The sequence below is a fragment of the Mercenaria mercenaria genome, chromosome 12 (genome assembly GCF_021730395.1).
Source record: "Mercenaria mercenaria strain notata chromosome 12, MADL_Memer_1, whole genome shotgun sequence".
NCBI classification, from domain to species: domain Eukaryota; kingdom Metazoa; phylum Mollusca; class Bivalvia; order Venerida; family Veneridae; genus Mercenaria; species Mercenaria mercenaria.
In genome coordinates, this window is record NC_069372.1 from 9,405,933 (window position 1) to 9,432,051 (window position 26,119).

The 26,119-nt window shown below is 34.2% G+C and overlaps 1 protein-coding gene across 2 annotated transcripts in view; it reads right to left on the reverse strand.

Moving 5' to 3' along the window:
- Positions 1-2,861: 2,861 nt before the first annotated feature.
- The window catches only part of LOC123535276 (mitochondrial import inner membrane translocase subunit Tim10-like), a 52,365-nt gene continuing 29,107 nt past the window's right edge, over positions 2,862-26,119 (reverse strand). For both annotated transcript variants that reach the window (XR_006683180.2, XR_008366371.1), the window contains 5 exons: positions 24,627-24,705; positions 22,060-22,110; positions 21,141-21,217; positions 9,050-9,228; positions 2,862-4,570 (listed from right to left, as the gene is read on the reverse strand). The gene's annotated coding sequence lies outside the window, so the exon portion shown is untranslated. The remainder of the gene's footprint in view (positions 4,571-9,049; positions 9,229-21,140; positions 21,218-22,059; positions 22,111-24,626; positions 24,706-26,119) is intronic.

A 26,119-nucleotide genomic window follows, 5' to 3' on the forward strand; every position in this document is an offset into this window, starting at 1 on the left:
AAAGTAAAATACTGCAACAGACAAAAATATGGAAAGACGTCGGCAAGACTCTCATATGTTTATCTCATTTCTCCGCTTTGTAAATCTTATAGTTCTCAGAACAGTTGATGGAACAGATTTTCAAGCCGAAATAAATTTGAAGTTTAACTGCATTTTATCTTTGGTGGAAATGAAACGATAATATTGTTTATCTCAATGGGTAAAGCCTTTTAGTTTCTTAAAATCTCTAAAATGCTATAAATGTCGTCAAAATTAACAGTTCAAAGCAAAATCCAAGCGAAACAACTCTTGTACTTGATGGCGACAGAAATAACATTGCCAGACAGTACTTCAGATATCATTATATAGATTATAGATCCTACAGACACGACCTTTGCTGACAGAGGAAGAAACCAGATGCCCCTTCTGATACGAGCTTTCCTTGTGGCAGAATACTTAAAGTGGTCCTTCGGATATAATTTCAAGCACGGGCTGGCACCGGGATAAAACCAACAACTTCATACAAGTCAACTAGATTACTGTCTCACATAACGATCCTATTCAGAGTTTGAACCAGCTTAAATGAGGACCAAGTGATTCAAAGCCAGTGTCCTAAACTCATGGCTACATGTCGTTACTTCCTTAACCCGCCCACTTTCTGTTAATAAAGAGAAAATATTCTAATAAAAGTTCCTTTTATGCTTTAATGTCAAAAAGGTCAATGAAAACAAAACTGATATAACAACGACGATAACGTTCCTACACAAGATTGCAAAATCACAACTTGTCATAAAGTTATTTTCTTTTTTTTATTTTTGAGTTGACATATCAAACATAATTAACCTTTAGCCTGCTTTGCCATTGCGACCAGTGAAGACCAAGATTAGCCTGCACGTCCGTGCAGGCTGATCATGGTCAGCACTGTTTGCTTTTCAGTCAGTAAATTTTCAGTGGACACCACTTAGAATAATAAATGGTACTGCCTAAATGGTTGACGGACCAGTCCATTTTAAAATCAAAGCGCTCAAAGCGCTGATGGTGGCTGCTAATCAATGTGTAAAATATTCTTAAGAAAGCGACATCTGAGGAATTGTTAATATAAACCGGAAGAACTCTTTTTTTCAAAATGGCCTTGGTTATGTAATTAATCCTTTTTCACTGCCAGTCATTGTTTATATACACACTGATTCAGTCTTTAACGAATAGTTTTGATCCTTTTTTATTCTTTGTGTCGAAAACTACGACATAAATTACATCGACGATGTTTTACTATAAATAAATAATATAAGCTTTTTCTCCAAATCATTCAGCGTTTAAGATTTCTTTCTAAAGCTTTTGGACAGTGCCTGTCATGAATCATATTCACACTGATTTGGTCCTTATCAGATATCTGTGAGATTTTGTGAATGAAAACAACACAAATATACACCACAAATGCACCTCAGAATGTCAATTTTGCAACCAGTGTATTTTACAGGTGCATCAATTATCACTCCATCCGTTATACTAAAAAATCCGCTCTACGTAAGAGCAGGCTTTGCAAAAATGCTGGACATTAAGTCAGACAAACTTACAACTTTAGTCAGACCGAGAAAAAATCGAAAAATATGTAACTGGCGAAACGAAACCGTTTTAATTTTATACATATATTTGTATCAAATCAGATATATTGAACCGCACCATAAGAAAACCAACATAGTGCGTTTGCGATCAGCATGGATCAAGACCAGCTTGTGTATCCACGTAGTCTGGTCAGGATCCATGCTGTTAGCTTTCAAAGCCTATTGCAACTTGAGAAACCGTTAGCGAACAGCACTGATCCTGACCAGACTGTGCGGATCCTCAGCTTGATCTGGGTCTATGCTGGTCACAAATGCACTATGTTGGTTTTCTCATGGTGCGGCTGAATTTTGCTGAAGTGAACAGAGTCTGTCTTAAAACAATTTAATTTTTAAGGTGGTCAAATCTGTTATCGACGACTTGCTATAGACTGCCGTTTCAAAAAGGCGAGTATTAATATCATCGTTAATTGGCAGTATTAACGCCTGGGGAAATCCATATCACTGCTGATTATCGATTTTCTATAAATAGCCTAATTAACATTTGGTCATATTTTTGCGTGTTTGAAACGAAAACGAGACAATGTTGACATTCTTAGATCACTAGGGTTGCATTAACATATATACAAGTTGATAGCTATGACGAACATTTAAGTTTAATCTGACATATCTGAAAATTGTTACAACTTGCTGGAAAACCTATGGGAGGTACAAACTGGTATTGTCTATAGACCGGAAATGTTCGGAAACTTTTCCGTTGAAATTCCATTTCTATTTTTAGCCGTGGATTATTGCTAGCAGAAGTCATCGTTCTTTATCAAATACAGCCTTATATTTCGGGAGTTATACATGTGACACTGCGGTTAGGAAACATGTTTGAATTTTCAGTCTAGATTCCCAGGCTAGGTTTCTACCTTTTCTACGTTATAAGCTACGTTACCTTTAGGGCAGTACTATGCAATAGCTAATCAATATCATCGCTCCAGTTCACATGACATGAGGTCATCATTTATTCACGTGACCATAAATTTGCATATTTGTATTCATACACGTGGTTGTTTTAATTAAAACGTTGACTTCAGTTTGTATTGATTTTAGTCGCCGAATTTACATTAAAAATGATATTAAGGCATATATTGTAGCATTGCATATTATGCACGTTGTGTAGATAATTGTTTCCCTAAAAAGCCTGGAACTATTTTTGGTTGTGTTGTTAGGATGGTCTAAAGAACTGACAAGATTTCTCAAACTGAGTATTCTATTTGACACTGGTGGCAGCAGCCACCAAAAATTGCACGATTTGAAAAAAAAATATTGAAAAACCACGAGCAAAATCTTATTTACTACAAGCAAAAACTAACACTCAAAAACACAATTTACAATGTTCATATAAACTGTAAATGAGAAGATACCTTGCATGTGACCTCGGCTATTCAGGTAAAGGCAACACAACTTCTAATGATGTTGTGGAAAGAATTAGTGATTTCTCATTAAATACTGTTACATGGATTAGAAGCTTAATTTTACATCTTTTTGAATATGTACGAAAAATATGTTTACCTGCCTATGACATTGACCTTAGAGATGCAGACTGTGACAAATCTACTCAAGATGTTAAGATTTGTATGAAGTTGCAATGAATTCCCCTGTCCACAAAAAGTACTGTAGACTATCTCTTAGATTCTTTGTTCGTTGGGATTAAACTTCGCGGATTAACTCACAAAACATAGTCCCCTCAATATTTATGATTTAACAGTATTGTTTTCCTGTGACCTTGACATTGAAGGTAAAGACACGAGTCTTGCACGCAACACAGCTCCGAGTGCTCACTATTTACCTTAAGTTTCACTGAATTTCCTTTCATGGTTCAAACGATATAGCCCAGACATCAAATACTGCGTATTAAAATGCAACTTATCGCTCATTTTTTGTGACACTGACCTCGGAGGAACAAACCCAACGTTTGCTCGCGACACACCTAACACTTATGTAAATACTTATTGGAATCCTTAAAAATGCTTAAAAGATGTAGCTCAGAGACGAAATGGCTTACGTAAAGACGGACAATTCGATAACTATACGCTCTTCTTCGGTGACAGATAAACCAAAGAAGTAGATTAAGTAGCTACTGTTGTTTGTTTTTTATTTGGTTTATGTTTTTGTTGTTTCTTTATTTTTTGAAAAAGTAAAAATGAAAAATAAAATGAACTGCGGACGTCTTTATATCTGAACTATGCACTACTTCAACATTCCTTATGTTATCAAATATATTTCATTAACTTCTTAATAATCAACATTTTAACAGTTCAGTAAACATTTGATAAGTATTTTTAATGGCTGATGAGTTCATGATACCAAAGCATTTACGTCTTATCTGTGGTGTCTATGTCCCTAAATTTTGTATTTTATAAAGTATTATAACTGGAAAATTTAAGGCAATTTGTATTTGTAATGCAGTCATCTTAATACGACCAATTTAGACACAACAGGGAGCTGCATTTTAGACATAACATGATACTGACTTTTAGACACAACATGAGCCTACATTTTATACAACAAAATAAACTGGATAAATGAAAGTTTTTTATGTCATCCGCCAAGAAGGCGGAAGTAACTGAAATATCATTGGATAAAACATTTTACACCTACTGTAGTGTAAAACTGTATTAATTTATCATCGTTTGCAATAATTTAATTGTCCGTATAACTATAGCTTAAAATAAAGCCTATTTTCCTACTAAGTTTATATTAATTTTGTCTAAAAAAAAAAAGATAAGAGAAGATGGAATTTACAAATGTCAATTGCGAGATGCAATAATAAGTCTTTTTATCCAAAACAACAAAGAAACGGTCTCTTATACGTTTATAGAAATAGTAACACATTTTTATTTTTCATTTCTGGTAACTGTTCAGGTTTTCATCTGTTCACAGTGAATTAAAATTCCAAATCTCCAGTAAAATATTATCCAGACTTCAGTAGACACATGGTTACAACTGCAGATTTTGCTCAAACAAGCTGAGTGGCTTCATCACTGAAAAAAGCAAAATAAATTTGATATTAATAAAGATGTACGAACACATATATTTATGCCAAAAGGTCGCCCCAAATATGCTAAAATTAATCTTGAAAAACATATGTTTAATGCTGATTTTGAGAATCGACTAAGAAATGCATGCATTATTTTCGTCTTCTGTAAAGGCATTGAGTACATGCGTTTTAGGTTCTTAAGCATTGCATTTATATAAATATACAAGAGCATTTTTGTGTTTTACATTACATGCCTTCTGTTGCCTTTGCGTATGGAACTTTTATTTACACTGTCCTGTGACTTTGGAACATGGTGGGGGTAAGAGTGAGGTTAGGTGCACAATAAACCGGTTTAAGTTCCCCAGTGGTTTTTCCACTGACTGTTCCAAGGCGGTACCCCACTGTCTTCCCTTACTTGTTCGTTTTGTCCTTATGTGTTTGCTTTGTGCTAGTGTGTGTGTTGGTTGTGTGCACGTCCGCGTGCTGGGTTTTAAGTTTGGGGAGGCTGCGTTTTTAGAACGTGGCTTTCCCTGTTGGATATTCATCCTTGTTTTTTTTTTAGAGAAGGTAAACTAACACGCTTTTCATATTGCTAATAACTGATTACTTGATGGAAAAAAACTTGTGTGGATACAAGCAGTTTTGTGACGTTAATACGTATGAATCATTTTTTTTTTTTTTTGGATTTAACGTCGCACCGACACTTGATAGGTCATATGGCGACTTTCCAGCTTTAATGGTGGAGGAAGACCCCAGGTGCCCATCCGTGCATTATTTCATCACGAGCGGGCACCTGGGTAGAACCACCGACCTTCCGTAAGCCAGCTGGATGGCTTCCTCACATGAAGAATTCAACGCCCCGAGTGAGGCTCGAACCCACATCGATGAGGGGCAAGTGATTTGAAGTCAGCGACCTTAACTACTCGGCCACGGAGGCCCCCATGAATCACTTTACCATACCCCTCCGACTTAAATGTAATTGTGTATAGTATTACTTGAAAAATATTCGTATTTTATAATAATACATTTTATTATTATCTACTAATCCACCATAACTATTTAATATCGCGTTTTATCGCTACTACTATGTTCCTTTCTGCATCATTTAATTCTCGTTTACATCCTTCCTCTTATTATTATTTATTTATCTACATATTCAGTAATGTATTTTATTATATGACTCGTTAGACAAATCACTGATCTATAAAATACGATTATTGAATGGCTTTCCGATCTATATTCAAAATTATTGCACAAAGTCTGAAGGAACGAAAGCCCATAGCCATTAATTGTCCGGCAAGCCATTCAACAAGTGTTTTATAACATAACACTTGAAATTAATTTACAGTAATTTCTTTTTAACATATCAGCCCAATAAACACGTGTCGAATTTTTATCGGCAATACAGCACAAACTGGCTAAGTTCACGTCACTCTGGGGAAGGGTAGACTGTTGTGTAAATAATACTCCCACCTGTAAAGTAACTGACAAATCAGAAATTGGGCCCTGGAAATATGTAAAACTTTTTTTCTGCACATTGTGCGCTGTGATGAAAAGCAAGGAACTAGTAAACCCTGCCTCGTAGTGGAGTTTGAGGAGTTCAGCTCTTCAACAGGGAAGGTACGATTGGTGTAATGACTTATACCGTTCAAGTGGGTTATCGATTGTAGTGTCAGTCTCTACTCAACCCAAGTGCTTCGTCGTGAACTTAGCCATTGTGTCCCGGCGATTGATATAAAAGAACATATAATAATTTGAGTTATTTGACGGTTCAAAATTCAACACGCGTTAGCCTATAAAACACTCGCTGGTTTCAACTATTTGCTATCCGTCCTTCAACCCTCAGGCAAATCATTTCCAATATTAACCGGCTAGCCATTCAATAAGTGTGTTTTAATGACACATACATTGTTGCAATTTTCTAAAGAAACAAGAACAATGATATCACTTCAATGTGTCTTATCAATCACCGTGTTCTTTATTGTAAACAAAGATTCAAATAAAACTGAGTCTGAATACTGATTTATTGACGCAAGATGTAATGTATTACATTTTATCAAATGTTCGTAGAAATTGACATTTTTATATCAATAATTTGTTTGTATGGTGTTTACATTTTCACCATTTCTGGTTTCCAATGATCATAGCCTCTATATAAATAACAGAAGGCTGAAAACTTTTGAATTTATAAAAGGAGAGGTTTAAAAAAATCAGAAAATAACAGCGCTGTAAAATATAGCAAGCAGGAACTAGCTCTAACGCCTCAGTCAGATGGCCCCAAAGACGATCAAATATCATTTAATCAAAGGCCATTATTGCAGATGAATACATGTGTAGTTCAAAATCAAACATAAAGGAATAGTACCATCTGTCAATGAATATCAACATTGAATGCGGAATTGTTTAAGTCATAAAAGATCTGAGCGTCAAAAGAGAATGCAGACATATTACAGTCTGAAACACGATACTCTCGATTGTTGCTAAGCAACGGCCTAATGAAATCAGATGAGTAAATATTGTGACAGACAAAGCTTGAAGCCATCGACAAAACTTCTCTAGTAATGAAAGTCAGTTATTACTCATGGCATTCAAATATATTAGGTTTTGCTCTTTAAATGCTAGCATATTGAATATCCATTATTTAAAGCAGTTTAAAATATGCATTATTGAAAGACTCTCTGGGGATATTCTTTTAGTCTTTTTCCTGTTTTAACGATCTGCAAACTACAATGTGCTCATGAGTCATTGTATTACTGCAAAAGCTTTGGAAGATAATACATTACGAGTACAAATATGCCCAACTCTTACTTGCATCGATTTAAATAGTTTGGATGAAATGTTAAGAGAATAGAGGTATCAATACAAGCATTTAACAGATTGTCATTAATCTGAATTCAGCATTTCTTCCACTATCATCACGATTAACAATATTTCAATAATAAAATCAAAAGCCATCGTTCCATGTTTTTACTTTTCATTTTCCAATGAAGAAAATCAATAAATATTACATTCAGGTTGAAATCCAAGATGTCATTATTGAGTTTGTAGCAGAAATATCATCTGACACCTAAATGACTAAACATATTCATAAGAGAATATAATAATATGAATACATAATTAAGTATCTTAGTGTAAGTGATATCCCTTAATCAGAAACTGAGTTTGATTAAGGTATTATATACCTAATAGTAATGTTTAAAAATGACATTCGCTTGGTATATTCTTAAAGTTGACCTTGTTTCGCACTGTGTTGCAATTTTTAAACAACTTTCACCGTGCCGTTTTTTTAAAAATAATTTTGTATAATTTATGGTATTTCCTAAAGCTCAAGTAGTATTTATTTATTTTGTTGGGTTTAACGTCGCACAAACACAATTATAGGTCATATGGCGACTTTCCAGCTTTGATGGTGGAGGAAGACCTCAGGGGCCCCTCCGTGCATTATTTGATCACGAGCGGGCAGCAGGGTAGAACCACCGACCTTCCGTAAACAAGCTGGATGGCTTCCTCACATGAAGAATTCAACGCCTCGAGTGAGGCTCGAACCCGCATCGATGATGGTCAAGTGATTTAAAGTCAGCGAGCTAAACCACTCGGCCACGGTGGCCCCTCACAAGCTCAAGTTGAGAAGAATTTCAAAATGGTGGTCACTGTCCAATACGTGTGCGAATAATTCATTAGACCATTAGTTTCGATAAAAGAAACGTCAAACTACTGGTAAACAATTATAAAACACAAAATAAAACTGTCAATATCAATTTTGTCTTGGTTGCCTAAAGTAAAATGATTTAATGAGACAGAATTCTAACTCTAACATTGAAAAATTAAGATCTAGTCTTGTGGGACTGTTTTAAATTTTGCTCACTTCATTCAAAAATAAAAAATAACCTTAAAACCTACCTACATTTCTTCCAAAATATGTAATCTAAAGGTTTATTTATTTACTTGGGTTTTACGGTGCACCAACAAAGTATAGGTTATATGGCGCCAAACAAGTAATCTAAAGGGTAAAGGCGAAATAGAGAACTTTTACCGCATGTAACTCAGTATTTTTAAAGATGTCTAACACTACCCACTTCTGTTTCAGAGGCAAATGCACTTTGAAAAGCAAGAAATCGCTTATCAAACGAAACATTTCAATTTTTGTACAATAATCAATAATAAGCCTTGGAAAAAGTAAAACCTTACTAGAAAAAAAGGAATATAAGGAAAACAAGTTTTTGTCCAAGTTGGGCTTGAACCTATTTAAATCGAAGCAGGTTTATGGTAGGAATTGAATACTCTTCAAAAGCTATTATGGGTCTAATACCTTAAGATGCACTGTAAGATGTTTCTGTATCAACTGTTTAATTTCAGCTGATGGATTTCTTCCTGTTTTGTTTATCTATGTACAGAAGTCTTATCAATTTAGTTGTGGTTTATTTCTTTCTTGCTGTGGACAACAGAGTATTCTAATTCTAATTTGATGATCAATACTACTTACAAAAAATGGGTACTGCCACGGGTAGTCCTATAGCTCCTGTTTATGCCTCATTATTCATGGGGAAATTTGAAAATGATTTTCTTAGTTCATGTAGCTTGAATTCTGCTCTGTAGTGTCGTCTCCTGGATGACTTTTTTTTTAAAATCTGGACTCATTCATTGGATAAATTACCTGAATTTCTGGAAAATATTAACAATATTCATCCTCATATCAAGTTTACTTATAATCTTTCCAAAACATGTGTTTCAGTTTTGGATGTAAATGTTACTATTGATAACCAAAATCATCTTAAAACCAGTGTTCATTAGGTTAACTGCCCGCCGTTACATAACTGAAATACTGTTGAAAAACGGCGTTAAACCCAAAACAAACAAACAAACAAATAAAACCAGTGTTCATGTAAAACCTACAAATGTTCACAATATATACATTATAATTCATGTCATCCTAAATCATACAGCTTAGCTAAGAGATACAGACGTATTCTGATGATAATGAATTCAAGGAATCTGTTAGGGAACTTCAGTATCTATTCCTTGACAGAAATTACCCTAAAAAGGTTGTTGATAAAGCACTGAATGAGATAATGTGTATAATACAAAGTGATGCTTTTATCATAAATAAGAGAGACTACAATAATGTTATACCATTTGTTTTAGAGTACAATCCGTCATTATCTAATATAGGTAACATAATAAGTACTTGGATTTATTACGTCTATGAAGTAACCCTGCTGTTAAAGAACTGAATAAATGTAAGCCAGTTATGGCATTTAGACGTCTTAAAAACCTTAAGGATACATTAGTTAAAACGAAATATTGTACTAGTACATATCCACATTTCAAGATGTACATATTGTTTAGCAATTTGTGAAAGTGACAGTTTTAGTAGTTCACAACATTGTACTACTTACAAACTGAAACATAATGTAGACTGTACTAGTAACAATGTTATATATTTAATAACATGTAGAAAGTGTTATATACAGTATATTGGTGAAACTAGCCGGCAAGCTTCTCTCCGTATGAATAGCTTACTAATGTAGTTATTTATTTCATTAGTACTGGCCATAGTATTGACTGTGTTAATGATAAAATGAATAGGCTGCAGAAGGAAACTTTTTGGATGCACAGATTAGTTTCTGTATATCCACAGGGCCTCAATTCAAAGACTATGTACAGGCCTCCTAGCAGGCCTGAACAAAAATAAAGGTTTTTATAAAGGCTCCAATCTATGGAAATAAAGGCCTTTTAGTGTAAAATATTAAAAAATAAAGAGTAAATAAAGGCTATTTTTGTCGGAATTCTCGTTGAAAACACATAATATATATAGGTATTTACTAAAAACATCTACATGTATGTGGTCTGGTGAACACAACAGCATTCTGAAAAACTCAAGATGGAAGATACACAAGCAGTATCCTAATAACAACACTTAAAAGGGGGGAAGAAATACAGTAGTATAACCATTACTTGCTTTAAACTGGCACGGCAAGCAGTCTGAACAAAAATATAGGCTTTGAGTGAAAATTACGTATGAATTTAAGAACATAAATATGCACCTAATAAAATGTTTAAAGGCCTAGATCCGCTATTATATAAGTGTCCCCCAAATCCAATAAACAACTCCCGTCTTACCTGCTGCTTATCAGCGATTTTGTAACAGAGCTAAATAGAGAACATCCAATTAGCACAGCTGGGGCCCCCACTAGACCATGAACACGTGTGCAGTGGAGTTGAAAGAAATTAATTTTCCTTCTGATTCAGTGAAAATAATAGTAACTATAATATAAAAATAATAATAATAATAATTATTATTATTACTGTTGTTGTTGTTTTTGGTATTATTAATCATCAAAATTATAGTAGTGGTAATAATAATATTAATGAAACACAGGTGAAAACTCGATAATTTCCTATATCTGCCAATAATAATGAAAAAGGTCATACTGGTGAAAAGAAATCTTACCATTATATTCATATAGTTTATTACATTACTTACAAATAGAATGGGAAAACGATTTTCTCAAATAATTGCAGTCTATAATATGACAGAATAAAATCATATTATGGTGTTTCATCTATACTGAATTTTCAGTTTCAATAATAAGTTGCATAATGTGTACCTTTTTATGCTTTACATTTTAATGCCATAATGCACATAAGGTTTTCAATCTTAGACAAATGTCCTTTGCAATATTCAGAAAGCAGTAAAATAGAACTTTAGGTGGTTGAATCTCCCAGTTTTGTTAAATATCAAATTTTAATGTGTGCACAGACTTTCTTAAAATATGCTGAAATTTGTAATATATTCCTAAATAAGTTTCTCATTATTTTATCATTATGTTTGAACAAAGAACTTTTTTCTTTTAATAAAAATGCCAAATATAGATATAATTTTTAAGGTCTTCACATATTCATTTAAGGTATGACCCATGTAATAGTGTACTTCCTTTTGAAGAGTATTCAATTCCTACAATAAACCTACTTTGACTTAAATTGTTTTAGGGGTCATAGGTTCAAGCCCTACTGGGACCAATTTTTTTCCTTATATTCATTTTTTTATCTAGTAAGTTCTTACTTTTTGCAAGACGTATTATTGATTTATTGTACAAAAGTGAAAAAAGTTCATTTCTTCAGTGGTTTGTTGCTGTTCAAAATGAATTTACCACTGAAACGGAAGGGGGTACAGTTAGACATCTTTAAACATACTGAGTTACATGCGGTAAAAGTTCTCTATTTTGCCTTTAATCTTTAGATGACATATTGTGAAATAAATGTGGGTAGGTTTTACTTCAGCCCAAAGGATATTTTTGAATAAAGTGAGCAAAATTTGAAACAGTCCAACAGTACTCGACCTTAATTTTTCAATGTTGGAGTTAGAATTCTGTCTCATTAAATCCGTTTTCTTGAGGCACCCTAGAAAAAAATGATATTCATAGTTTTATTTTGTGTTTTATAATTGTTTACCAACAGTTTGATGTTAAAGTTGTTCAAATTTTGCTTGCAAGTCTCTCACTTGATACAGTACATTGGTCTGCAATGGCGTTGGTGTAAAGTGAATGAATTAACTACTTGATTCAAAAGCACCAGAAACTAATTATTACAACAACAGTACATTATCAAGAAAACAGACTGAAATTTCATGTCAACAAAATATTGCTTCCAATAGGAAACATTTTCCAATAAGAAATCTCATGTAAGAAATACCAATTAAAGCAATCACTGAAAACAAAATTAAATCGGATACTATTCCTGCAAAATAAAAACGCTTGGATTCAATCCTCAATGCATAAATCACGATTTAATTAACGATTAAAGCATCTCTAGTTAAATGTTCCTACACATTTCATCCTTGTCGGCAGCTAATATAAAAGCTTAAATTACAGATTTTTATAGGGATGCAATGCCTCCTCATGATTTTGTTTGTTTGTTTTAGGTTTAGCGCCGTTTTTCAACATTATTTCAGTTATGTAATTGTGGGCAGTTAACCTATCCAGTTTTCATGCATTTTGTACTAGTACTTACTTGTTCTCTGAAAGTAATAGCTAACTCGTCCACATGAGCCAGTGATGGCGAATGAATGATTTCAGACACAATGTTTTCACCTACAATCTTTAACGAGAACATGCGCCTCGCCCGGGGATCGAACGCTGCGAACCGTAGTTCTGCACTCTCACTATTGAGTTAAAATGGAGGACTTCGGAATTTAAAATATTTCACTACAAAACTAGTGTGTGACAGTCTTAATATGGCATTGTTCAAATCGTTAAAGGTCTCTCAAAATAATAAGATACATTGAATTCATGTACACGAAAAACTACTCTTGAATATTTAATGGACAATGTATTGTTCTTCAGATCTATTATGGAAACAGCTGAAATGAAAAATCACAAGCATCAGTTGGCTAGAAAAAGTATAAACTACACCAGTGTCAAGATTTTCTGAACCACTCTTCCATATGTGTTATTTCATTCAACTATTTATACATCTTTAGAAATACCAGTATTACATATACTCCCCGATATCATTAAATATATACTGGGCGTTGAATGCAGTACTGTCTAACTCCTTCTTTATCTAATAAGAGTTACTACAGTATTGCATTCAATCCTCCATCTACAAAATCAATTGCTGTTGTACTAGAATTCATATCAAATATACACGCTAATAGTAAAGCGGAAAATGTCGGTATTCTTTTAAAATGGACGAGTAGGCTGCATCCATAGACAATATGACATCCGTAGACAATATGTTACTCAAAAGAATATACCTAAAACCTAGTTCATATTGATATTTCAGTTTGGTCATATCATTTCAATATTGACAAATATAGTTGTGACGACAGTGTGTTATTTCTTTCAACATATATTACAGATATCGTATCTATTTTTGTAGATTTAATAATTAGAAGTATAAAATGAAGCTATAAATTAACAGTTTCCGACCTGCATCATTCGATTTCATAGGCAATCATAAAGATTTCATTACAGCTTTATTAGCTCATAAATACCCTTTTAAGTCGCCAAAAACAAACAGATTTATTTGGTTGAAAATATACAATGTACCACTTTCATTACAATAGTTTATGTTAGATACTAACTTTACATGCTAAAAAGGGACCTCCATGGCCGAGTGGTTAAAGTCGCTGACTTCAAATCACTTGCCCCTCCCCGATGTGGGTTCGAACCTTACTCGAGGCGTTGGATTCTTCATGTGAGGAAGCTATCCAGCTGGCTTACGGAAGGTCGTTGGTTCTACCCAGGTGCCCGCTCGTGATGAAATAATGCACGGGGTGGGGGGGGGGGCATCAGGGGTCTTCCTCCACCATCAAAGCTGGAAAGTCGCCATAATACCTAAACTTGTGTCGGTGGGACGTTAAACCCAACAAAACAAAACAAAACAAAATGCATGCTAAAAACTCCTATAAATGAATTCATATAACAAACTTTTTAGGATGTATTCAGAATCAAATGTCTTGTAAAACAGTCTTTTGTTAAAATAAAAATTCACATATTTTAGCTCGGAAGTACATATTTAGACTGTGCTTATATATTCCTTTATTAGGTGTTTACAGTTTTAAACGCAACACACAAAACTCATTATACACACGAACATGTTTTTATCTTCACATAAATAATATGAAGCAACTGTTCATACTTTTATTTAAATCTTAAATTGGGTCAAATGCATCTTTAAGCAATAACTTATCACTGGATAAACACTTCGATAGCTTTATTATGATTAAACGATATATGACAGAGATAAAAGACATACATATCTCATTTTGGTATTTTAATTTGTTTTGGGTTTTAACGCTGTTTCTGAACAGTATTTCAGTTATGTAACTAGGGGCAGTTTACCTAACCAATGTTTCTGGATACTGTACCAGTACAAACCCGTTCTCTACAAGTAACTGTCAACTTGCACAAATGTATGAACCAGAGGTAGAGGACGTATGATTTCAGACACAATGTATTTTATCAAATCGTCACGGAAAACATACGCCTCGCCAAGGGATCGAAATCACAACCCCGCGATCCGTAGATCTGCGCTCTATCTACTGAGTGCAATATTTTGCAGTTAATTTCGAATGACAAGTGTTTATTTTTTAAATGTCATCACACACGTATTACATTAAATTTTCGTCAAAACTTTCTGCAATTTCATATGAATGAGTCAAGCCAGTTTCTGAAATTTGGTGATTCTATATTTCAAAAATGGTGTGCATTTCAGTCTGTTTAATTCACATACAAAGAAAACAAGTCATACGTTTTAAAATAAACTTTCATTCGGTTTTAAATGTAGCCATTTCGTAAGTAATCCTTTATCACCGTGCACGTTATCTGAAGTATTGTCAATTCATTTTAAAGACACGAAAAACATTTAGGACGAAACAAGGTGTTACCCACCCGAGACAACATCTTTAATATGATACGTGTTATATCAAACGCAATTGGTCGTCTTCATCATTATAGTCTATGTACAACAACTCAGTTGATTGAATAAACATGTAACATTATATAAGGACCTTAGTAAATTATTTAAACTGAAAGCAATTACTCAGTTAAAAGTGCAGCTGTAGATAACATGCAAGTGGTGATATCATATAAAATAAAATTTAATTATTTCTCGAGACAACTATCATGCTAGGAGGTCAATGGCAATGTTAAAAAATTTATCTCCTAGTGTTAATGTAAAGCATGCTAATAAATGAATTATGATTATATAATAATATTTTGAAAAGGAGTTTGCCTGGTATCTAAGTTCATACAAGGTTCACAAATATTATAGATAAAGCAAGGTGATTTATATACATTAAACATTATTAGGGTATTTCTTGGTACTAATACATGTGTATTCAGGAAAGAAAAATAAGTCTTGATAAAAAAAATCCTAACAAAGTAATTAAATTATCTAACTGATCAGAAGAAAAGAGCTAGCATTGATCTTTACATCAAGAACAATGTAAAAGTAATTACTAGGACATTTCTAAATTTGTCGGGTTTCTTTTTTACATTATATAAAGGTTTGTTTAATAACTGTGTATATTTGTGCTTATTGCAGATGTCTTTAATTGTTACAGATTTACAAAAACAAATGTCAGCATAGTTTGTCAATACTGAAATGGTTGAAAACATGGAATTGGTTATAAAAAGGCACAAATAATGTCAAAGAAAGTACTATCCAGCATGTATCATTCAGTTTAGCTTATTTTGTCTGACCAACTGCTAATTTTAAGATTAAATATGTACATATATCGACACTGAACTGAATATTTTATAAACATTAAACACGAACACACTTCGAAGTATATTCACTACTGACTAGTGTTTTAAGCTGCAATAGCGCAGACACCAAACAGGACTAACGTATGTGGTTCAACATTTGAGCCGCGCCATGAGAAAACCAACATAGTGGCTTTGCGACCAGCATGGATCCAGACCAGCCTGCGCATTCGCGCAGTCTGGTCAGGCTCCATGCTGTTCGCTTTTAAAGCCTATTGGAATTGGAGAAACTGTTAGCGAACAGCATGGATCCTGACCAGACTGTGCGGATGCGCAGGCTGGTCTGGATCCATGCTGATCGCAAAGCCACTATGTTGGTTTTCTCATGGCACGGCTCATTTCATTTAGTAATACATCGAAATAAGGCACTGAACCAAAACTTTTATACCTGCTTAAATCTCAGAGATAAAGGAAAACAAAATATTCAGACCCTGTCGGTCGCCTCTTAGAATACTGCACGGGTAAGACTATGGTTCCAGTACTTTTCTCTGAACCACCAATTGACATAACAGGATGTATGGCGACTCCTTCAATAACAACTTTGTACAGGAGAATCTATTGTTCGGCGACAAAAGACAAACATACTTTGTGAAAAAAATAACATTGTGTTTTAAAGCCTATTTGTTGTCAATAGTGATTCTATGTTTATTTCTTAAAATTTCTAACTTAAACATTTCTTACGGTTGATATAATTTATGTGCAAGTTATCCATTCTGTTTTGTGAAAAATGACTCAATTTTGGTATAAAGAGTTGTCAACACTGTTGCAACACTTAAATATGCATAAAATTATTGAAACGCACAAGTCAATAGTAAAATATTTCTCAGTTTTTAAGAACATAGTGCAGTATCGAAAACATAATAAAATGCCATCAATAATGTTACTGGATATTAAAAATTGACCAAGTCTGAAACTTGCAGCCTGTTACAGGGAATGCCTCCAAATTTAGTTATTTGACTCGAAGTTTATAAAGTATCTACACTAGCTAGTAACTGTAAACAAAAAGTAGGTAAACTGTTTCTCATTGTTCTCCATGTAGTAATTTTAAAGGGTCACGTTACTGAACTTAAGGAATTTAGAAAGACTAAAATAGCAATGATTTATTATCCAAAATATTTTGACATAATTTTGATATATTTTGAAAATTATAACACTCAACTGTTAATCACTTTATTATTTAATTCATTTAAATTTACACCAGTTTTTTGTTGGATTTATAAAGATTTGTGTCATATGGTGACATTTCCAGCTGTTGACCCAATGCTCTGATTTCATCACGGATAGGCACCTGGTTAGAACCAACCATCTGGATTGCTTCCTCGCATGACGAATTCTTCATCCCAAGCGAGTTTTTGAACCCACATCAATGTTCTTGTCTTATAATGTGTACAACATCACATTTTATGACCTCGCTATTGTTGGTCAATATCAGTTATTGATTAATCATTTATCTCAATACATGAGACATGTAAATATCTGTTCTGCCCTCGAGTCAACTGCACAGGCGACTGTGTTTATACGAACGGGAATAAATATAATTACAAACAATCTATAGTGTTTACAATATTGTTACATAAATCCTCAGGAGTTAGAGTATCGATTTACATTTTATAAATAAATCTGACACGATATAAGCAAACAGGCGTGGTTTCTTCCACCTATATAAGCTTTCGCAAAAATAACAGCATGGGACAACTGCAAGTAAAGTGACCTTAACTGTTGCAAAATGTATATTAAAATTTAAAAAATCAAGATTTTTTTATTTCGTAAATGATATCATATATTTAGTTCAAGTGCCAGCATGTTAAGTATATATTTTTCCTTAATTGACAGAACAAGATGATGGTAATGACTTCAAATCACTTGTCCCTCATCGATGTGGGTTCGAGCCTCACCCGGGGCGTTGAATTCTTCATGTGAGGAAGCCATCCAGCTGGCTTACGGAAGGTCGGTGGTTCTACCAAGGTGCCCGCTCGTGATGAAATAATGCACGGAGGGGCACCTGGGGTCTTCCTCCATCATTACGGCTGGAAAGTGGCCATATGACCTATCATATGTCTGTGCGACGTTAAATCTAAAAAACAAAACAAACAAGATGATGGTAATACATCAACCTTAAGGTCTAGACGTATAAAAGAAAGAAATCTATGCTTAAAGCATAGCACAATAAGCAGTTTACGGAAATAATATATTAATTAGTTAATATATTATGAAAAACCAGTCTGTATCCCGATGCATCTAATTTGAAATGGCAGCCTTTTTTAAGAAATAGGAGGTGCATTTATTTTTATTTTTTCTATTTTGTTGGGTTTACCGTGGCACCGACACAATTATAGGTCATATGGCGACTTTCCAGCTTTTGTGGTGGAGGAAGACCCCAGGTGCACCTCCGTGCATTATTTCATCACGAGCGGGTACCTTGGTAGAATCACCAACCTTCCGTAAGCCAGCTGGATGGCTTCCTCACATGAAGAATTCAACGCCCCGAGTGAGGCTCGAACCCACATCGATGAGGGACAAGTGATTTGAAGTCATTACCATCATCTTGTTCTGTCAATTAAGGCAAAATATATACTTAACATGCTGGCACTTGAACTAAATATATGATATCATTTACGAAAGTGAGGCTCGAACCCGCATCGATGAAGGGCAAGGGATTTGAAGTCAACCTTTACCACTCGGCCACGGAAGCCCCCTTTTAAAAAATAGGAGGTGCAAGTAATGTTCACTTATTAAAGCGGAACGTATGATGCTATATAGATGACAAAGGGCCATTACTGAAAAATCATTCAATCGTAAAACTAGATCAATCCTATTCAGTTGTACTGAAAACCAACAAAGAGTACACGACAAGTAGTCTGGCAAATTTTATTGAAATATTACCTAAAAGGGAACATAAATGTACAAAAAATGTCTTCTGTCAAACACAGGAGTTAAAGTGAGATCTTGATAGAAGCATTGGCCAAGAAGCGAAGACAAGAATAGGAACTGTCTGTATCATAATCAATGGTTAAAACTCAATACAAAAATTAATCAACCGTGAAACGTGTCATATATACGAAACTCAGCTTAGTTTTGAACATTCCTACGAAGGGACAAACTGACAGCGAAGGTAAAAACAAAATACCTCCCATCAAATACAGAGACATAATTAGAAAATATTTGTGTAAATATCTGGCCGAAAGAAAGTTCAAACTTTCAACTATTTCGGAATGTTAATGTAAGTCTCGTATTATATTATGTGGTGACACTTATCTAATACCGACAGGATGTAATTAAAATTGGGCCAAAACAGCAGATTTGACCAAAAGTAAACAAAATATAATTAATTAAAAACTATTAGAGAAAAAATAATCTAACAACTGCTTATTTTCTATTGATAGTTATGTTTAACACGAACAATATACAGAATAAAAATGTATAAAAATCACTTTCAAGCACAAGTGTATTAATAATAATTTGGTTAATTTATTCCTTCATTGTTCAACAAAAGCTCTACCTAATCCGTTTGCCTGCAGAATCGGACCGGACAGTAAAGTATGCATTAAAGCAAAATTAAAACATTTATAGGGCTCAACGGTAGAAAGTGATGCAGGATGTGGATAAGGGATACAATATACAATATCAAAAATGAATTGAAAGTAAGAAAATTTCGCGGGATGCGGAAGAGATTCTTAGTTATAACATCACAAACTAAAATACAATAAATAAAAAATACTGGGACAGAGGCGATGGGGCGGGTATGTTGGAACGCGCAATGTGGACGCAGGATACCAAGTTACAATATCAAGAAACCGAACTGAAAGTAAAAAGAATAATGTACTCTATGTCTTTGCAGAAAGCATAGCAAGAAGAGAAACACTATTAAGGGCCCGAGAAAAGTAAGTCATACTGTATCTTATTTTGATCCTAAAAGACTAGAAAATAGAACAACACTGAATCCAAAGACGGGAAGAAGTTCCTTCAGGTTTTCTTTTATATATTTTATATACTTTTATAAAAGCATTCTGGTATTTACATACTGTGCCTTTTGTTACCATTTTGTTACCAACACCTTTGTAAGGGATAATCGCATTCTCGTCTATTTGTTCTATTTTGACTATTTCCTACTGTCATGTGTACATGTCTAAGTAAATGCACTAATGTGGATATCGTTTATAGAGACGTTTTATTTTGATGAAATATATTACCCTGTTTCAAAAGAATTATAGAATAATTACGGAATATATTAAAGGTCCAATACTAAGGAAAGTGAACATTTTAATTTCTTTTAAAAAGCACAGAAACTATTTCATTTTATTGGAAAATGAAAGATGGTATGTAGAAATTCGAAATAAATCGCAGTATATGTATAATTATTTTTCTATGAAGTATGAAGAAAGTTAAAAAGACCTGGGGGGTCATTCTGTCGATTCATTGAAATTTCAACATAATACACATACGTTTCTTTGAGTTACAAAGACCTTCTGTAAATTTTGACCTGCCAATCTTCATTATTTAGTGTCTTGCAGAAGTCTATGCACTGGCTATGAAAAAAATTGCCAACTCACTTTCCCTTAGTAATTGACCTTTAAGCGATATTTCCTAATTTACTTTCTTCATTTTCATCATGAATTTCTTCCTAAAGATAGCGGAATGAAATAGAGACATACAGTATGCTATTTTTGAAAATTGATATTTTTTTCATTTTTCCTGTATTATTAAAGTAAAGTTTTGTTTACACTTTTCAATATATATATTTAATCATCTGTTGCTATATTATTAGTCAAATATCAAAATATTTATATTATTACAGCAAAAAATAAATGTATTCTTCCCAAATGGCCGAATTTAAATAATGAAAAATCCCTTATCAAACTAAAATTTTTAATTACTTAAAATATAAGAAAATATTAAACATTTCTTTTTCCACTCCATTAAGGCCTGCTAAGTGATATGTCTAAAATTGTATCAATAACTTTTCACGTTTCAGAAATTTTTTTCATAGATTATGTTTTTTGTTTGGTGGTTTAAGGTCACAACGAAACAAATATAGGTCAGGACGGAGAACAGGTGCACCTCTGAGTATTATATGAGACAAACGCGGACACCTGGATAGAACCATCGATCTTCCGCAAGCCAGCTGTATCGCTTCCTCGCATGAAATATTTCTACATCCAAAACGGTCTTGGAGGTCCTTTACAGATTATGAACATTAAGCATTAGTTCAGTAGCAGACATCTTCATATTAGTCATATGTTCATAAAGTTGTCATAATTATGGGACATATTTGTAGCAAATGCAAACAGTTGAGTAGAGATTAACCTGTATTAAGTTGAAAGGATGTCACTGCAAGCTGTACGTCATTCATCAGAAAACAACCTGTCTTTTGCTCTGGGAATCTGCAAAATATCTTGATGAAAGCAAACATTTCACTGAGTATTAGCTATTACAAATAACAAATTAATTTGTAAAACTGCATCTACATCATATACGCTGCCCGATTACCTGAACAGGAAGAGCGCATATCTATGGATCGTCTATATGATCCCCGGACGAGGCACATGTTTTAAATAGCAATATGATGAAAGACACTATGTTTTAAGTCATTTGACATTCACCCCTGAATCATGTGGATAAGTTGGCAGTTACTTGCGGGGAACAGGTAAGTACAGGTTCATAACTCAGGATCTCTGGTTAAGGTAACTGACGGCTATTTCATAACTAAAATACTGTTAAAAGCATGGCACTAAACTCCAGACAATCAAATAATTCAACAAACAGGTCATTGTCAGAACCTTTTTTATTTTCTTATTTCATAAGGAAACCACTGTATACTGCACTTTATACTGTGATTTGACAATTTATTTTACTATGGTAAATTTTGTGATTAAAATCGATTTATTCTAACCTAGTTACCAACATTACTGAAGAACAATCATTTGCCATATACAAAACCAAACTCTTATCGCTGAAATGGACATAAAGCAAGTTGGATTTTGTTCAAACTTTATTTACGGTATCAGGATAAATTCATCATCGCTACATATTAAAATAAATTGGCGAGAACCTCCTCCGTGTACATAACTGATCTCTTTATCTAAATTGTATGGAAGTTCTTCTTTGTAGCTGTATAATTAACGCCATATTCTGCTTACGCTATGTATGTACAAAATAGAATTAAACCTTTTTGAACGTCCCTTATTTTTGAAACAGACAAGTAAATATGTCCTGACTACCTTACCTTCTGTAAATGTCAACTTCTTACGTATAAAATGGCTGTGAAAACGACAACCTAAAAGCAAAAGTAACAAAAAAAACTGCATGATACAATGTTTTACAGACAACACTCAGCGGTATATGTTTTAAATGAAAATGACACGAGATCAAATGTTGCCCTACCCAATTTGGCTTTCAGACAATGAAATTATTATAGGACCATGACAGTAAATACAATCACTATTAACTGGATAAGTAAGCAAGCATCGCTATATTTGAAGTTGCATAAAAGAAGAACATTCTACAAAAGGACAATTCTAACACGAGCCGACTTATGTCTTTATTAAACAAATGCGACTGACATTTGTGTAATTCGTTATGCAACACACTCACTGACTGTATGTCATAACTATTCTGTCATATCGTCGCGCTGGAAAAACAAACCACACAAAACAATATTTATTTTTTGATAACGTATTAGAATCGATATAATTTATCTCAAACAGTGATTTACTCTTGAATAAAATCACTGCTTATCGTTCAGCTGCGCCCTCGTGATATAATTCCTTCGCATCTGAACTCCAAACAATGATGTCAATCATTTGCGATACGCTACTTCTTAAGTGATATTACATGTTCCCTCTTAAAGATAGTATATGTGAAAAAGCAATGTTTTTTCCATGTTAAGACCGCGCAGTCCAAAAGGCATCAAACGGATCAATATTAACAACTGAAAGTGGTCCATGAATAAAACTGTGAGACGATCACACAAGGACGTTACAGACCAATTCTGGTGAAGATCCATCATACGGTTCATGAGAAGAAGTTGTTCAAAGAATAATCTTTCATCAGCTCGCCCAAGCCCTGAAAGGGGCAAAGCGGAAATATTTCAATAAATTTGAGTGTGGTCCTTACAAAGATAATACAGACCAAGTTTGGAGGAGATCCATCAAGTGTTCATAAAAGACGTCATTACAAGGTTTATTTTCTCTTTTTTAGCTCTGGCGCCCCCTTAAGAGCCAAGCAGACATACTAGAACAAATTTAAGAGATACACAAACAAGAACGGCACGGACCAAGTCTGGAGAAGATCAATCAATTGGTTAAAGAGAAGAAGAAGTCATTAAAAGGCTTTTATTTTTAGATCTAGCTGCCACACAAAGGGACCAAGCATAACCATTTGAAAAATAACGGGAGAGGTTCACCTATGGGTGATACTAGTAAAGATCACTCACGTGGTTCATGAGAAGATGTTGTGTAAAGGTTTTGTATCTAATCATACTATCTATATTTAGCTCTGCTGGTCCCTAAATGTGGCTTAGTGGAACCGAGAATGAACCTTTCGAGTATGTTATGGCCCATGTTTGGTGATAAGCTATCCCGTAGTTCAAGAGAAGAAGTTGCTGAAATGTTATTGTTTTTTTCTATTTTCTGCTCTGGTGGCACCTAAAGGGGGTAATGATCCGTTTGAACAAACGTAAAAGAAGTCAATGACAAGATGCTACAGACCAAGTTCGGTGCAAGTTTAACCAGTAGCTTCAGTTAATAGATGTTTCTGTAAAACTGTTGACGCAGGACGCAGAACGATAGACGCCGAATCATCCATCTATTATAATAGCTTAACCTGAAAACCTTCAGGTCAGCTACAAAATACCATACTCTTGGACCCAGCTTGTGACATTTAGATTCTTAGTTACATGCTATACCTACTTAACTAATGATTGAACTGGCCTTCATTTAAATACGTTTTTCAGTCTTAGATTATACAGGAACACATAAGACTATCTGGCCTACATTTCAAGCGCGAATGTGCACGCTGATATAACTATACCTTCTACAAGTCAGCTTAATAAACTCCACATTATTATTATTATTATTATTATTATTATACCAGATTTATATAGCGCCCTTTTCATGATCCATTTCACGTTCAAAGGCGCTTTACATAGTTCAAATGCAGCCACACAGGGCGCATAATTCATCCTCTACTAGTACAGACACAGAGCAATCTGACCAGAGGGACAGAGTGAGACAAAGCCCCCACGACAGAGAGATCAGAAATCAGATACAGGCATGTCCGGCTAACTTAGCCTAGCTCGTTGCGAATAGACAGCCTGGTTCTTTAACGTGCCCAGTGTATAGCACTGATACACGCAAGGATTGCCTGGGTTCCTGAACAGTACACCTCTAGTTGGGTGGGAAACACTGAAAAGCGTTTCTGAAAATTCCCGAGTAGCTGCCGGGTATCGAACCCCCGACCTCAGGATTGGAAGGTCAGTGTGCAAACCACTGAGCTATCCGTCCTCATATGAAAGCATGTGCAGTGGAAACCTAAAGCTAAAGGACAAGTTATTCGAATATCAAAGTATGAGACAAAGACTTTACTTAAAATGATGGTATGTTATCAGATGAATTTTGACTTTTTCAAGAAGTTTGACGTGATCTGTGGTTATAAAATTGAGATTTGAGACCAGCCTTAAAACACGCATCTGATTCGCTGTTTCGAAGATCAATTTTGCAATTGAAGAAAGATCAGTCTGCATATTTATATTGGTCTCCAAATACAATTTTATAATCTTCCTGTACGACTTACGTATCCTCTATCTCCACAACACAAAGTTCCTCTATTAGACTGTCCAACAACAAAGTTACACTGTCTATTGTACACTGGCCTGAAATTTCAAAGTCTTTATTATAATCAAATTTGAAATTACAAAACCTCTACTACTACAACAACTGATACTACAAAACTTTCAAGACTGTCATTAAAAAACTTTAATGATTACAATTACTGGAATTTAAAAAAGTATAAAAGTTTCATTATATCAATTTCTTAATTAAAAAACTTAATTAAGTTAATCACTGAAATTACAAAACTTTTCTTCTTGCAATTGCTGAAATTACAAATCATTTTACATAACAATTACCGAGATCAGAAAATTTTTTATTATTGCTAATGCGCAAAATACAAAACTTTAATTACTTACAATTAATTAAATTACAAAACTTTTTAATACTTTTTCGAAAATTACAAAATTTTATTATCATTATTACTGTTATTTTGCAATGTTTTACAAGATTTGTAAATGTCCTATACAATAAATGAAAGTGCTGTCATTGATACCAAGTGGCAATTCAAATGGCTGTTTGAACAAAACAAAACAATAGGTCTATGCCACCCTTACTTATATTCAAACATTATATTTAAAAAAAGAACATGATAACTTGTTTGTCTGTTAACGTCGCACCAACACATTTATAGGACATATGGGAACATTCCAGATTTGATGCTGGAGGAAGACCCTAGGTGCCCCTACGTGCATTATTTCATCACGTGCGGGTACCTGGGTAGAACCGCCGAACTTCCGTAGCAAGCTGGATGGCTTAGTCACATGAAGAAATCAACGCCCCGGGTGAAGCTCGAACCCACATCGGTGGGCAGCAAGTGATCTGAAGTCTGCGACCTTAACCACCTCGGCTATGGAAGCCTTCAAACATGAAAATGACGGACAGATAATATTCGTCACTTTTTTTCCAATTAAGATGGCATTTTCTGCTTATTTGGGCAGGTCAGCTGCTGCTTTTATTTTATTAAGGATCTATACATGATATTTTAAATAAGACTTATTACACATGCATTAATACTCCTACTATAACTGTCATTTCAAAAAAAGTTCTATAGTTTCGAAACGTTAACAAAAATCTCTTTAAGAAGGTCTTAATCAATACTTTTCATGCGCGTATGCGCGCGCGTGCGCGTGTCTGTGCATGTATAACTCATCCGAGAACAAAAGGCATGTTTTTCGGTTTTATTCGGCACTGGCTATTTATGACGGATCAAAGAAAAAGTTCATAACCATCGTGCATTTATTGGTCATTTAATAATGTGCTGCAATTTTCGGGATAATCACAGTCAAACTGGATAGTTAAAAAAGCGTGCAATAACTGAAGGTTTTAATTGCAGACCAAGTTCCATCAAGCGTTTCATGCAAGAAGTCAATTAAAGGTATCTTTATTTTAAGCCTTAGCGGCCCCTAAAAGGGGCCGACTGCTTCCATTTAAACAAATGTGGGACGGGTACTTATA